Raw genomic sequence first — 846 nt, forward strand, 5'->3', positions numbered from 1 at the left:
CCCCCCCCCCCTCCCCGCTCTGCCCCGCTCACGCCCACCCCTCCCTGCCAGCAATTCCGCCCGCAGGTCATCACCCTCTCCGCCCTCTTCCTCCAGCTCCTCGCATACATGCTCGGCATGATCTTCCAACGCGTCATCCCCGGCCCTGGCTCCCGCGTCTGGCGCGACAACCGGTTCTGGCGGTTCATGAACCCTGGCCCCTTCAGTACGCCCTCCGCCCGCGCTTCCTCTCCGCCACTGACTCTCCGCAGACCTCAAGGAGCACGTCGCCGCACAGATCCTCGCAAACACCACCGCGTCCGTCCTCTTCTCGCTTATCTCTGCGCACTCACCTGACCTCTGCACAGAAATGCCGCGACGGCTTGTTTCGTCTTCGCCTCGGATGACCTTTTCTACAACATGACCATCAATGTAGGTTCCTCCATCCACTCACCTGCCTCGCACTCACCCACGCTCCCAGGCCGGTAACGCGATCTTCACTGTCCTTGCCTCCCAACTCGTCGGTTACGGTTTCGCAGGCATGTTCCGTGCGTACCTTTTGCTCCATCCGCCCCCGCCCGTGCCCTCACCCGCTGCTCTCAGGCTCGTTCCTTGTATACCCCACCATCATGCTGTACCCCCTCAATTTAATCTACGTCAACCTCTTCGACGCCCTCCACCGTGGCAAGGGCAGCGTCCTCCAGGGCAAGCGTCTCCGCTTCTTCTGGATCCTCACCGCCTGCGTGTACGTCTCCATCCGTTCCCTCGCTTGCTTTGCCTGCTGACCCCCCTCTAGCTTTGTGTACGAGTGGTTCCCCGAATACATCGCGCCCCTCCTCGGCGCCTTCAACATCGTCTGTCTCGCAG

The sequence above is a fragment of the Fibroporia radiculosa genome (assembly GCF_000313525.1).
Source record: "Fibroporia radiculosa TFFH 294 genomic supercontigs, scaffold3434, whole genome shotgun sequence".
Taxonomy (NCBI): domain Eukaryota; kingdom Fungi; phylum Basidiomycota; class Agaricomycetes; order Polyporales; family Fibroporiaceae; genus Fibroporia; species Fibroporia radiculosa.